The following is a 308-nucleotide window of genomic DNA, read 5'->3' as shown; positions in this document are numbered from 1 at the left end:
CTGCCACAGCGTGCTACGATGATTTTTGGAACGGTGTTGGCAGTACTGCCAGCGCTGACAAACAATTTTGGAACACAGCCGTAGTGTTTAATTCTTGTCGGTCCGAATAAAAAAATCTTATTAGTGTGCAATGGTGTCATGTCATCCAATATCATCATGTCATGGCAATCATGGGCTATGTTCCAAAATTGTTTGTTAGCGCTGGCAGTATCGCCAACACCGTTCCAAAAATCATCGTAGCATGCTGTGGCAGTGCTGCGAGAGGGTAAAGACGTCATTAATGTTGTCGTCATTTCCTACTGCGGCTG

Source organism: Trachymyrmex cornetzi, unplaced genomic scaffold (genome assembly GCF_001594075.2).
Source record: "Trachymyrmex cornetzi isolate Tcor2-1 unplaced genomic scaffold, Tcor1.1 scaffold759, whole genome shotgun sequence".
Classification (NCBI taxonomy): Eukaryota; Metazoa; Arthropoda; class Insecta; order Hymenoptera; family Formicidae; genus Trachymyrmex; species Trachymyrmex cornetzi.
The sequence above is the reverse complement of the archived record's forward strand: the minus strand, read 5'-3'. Positions refer to the sequence as shown.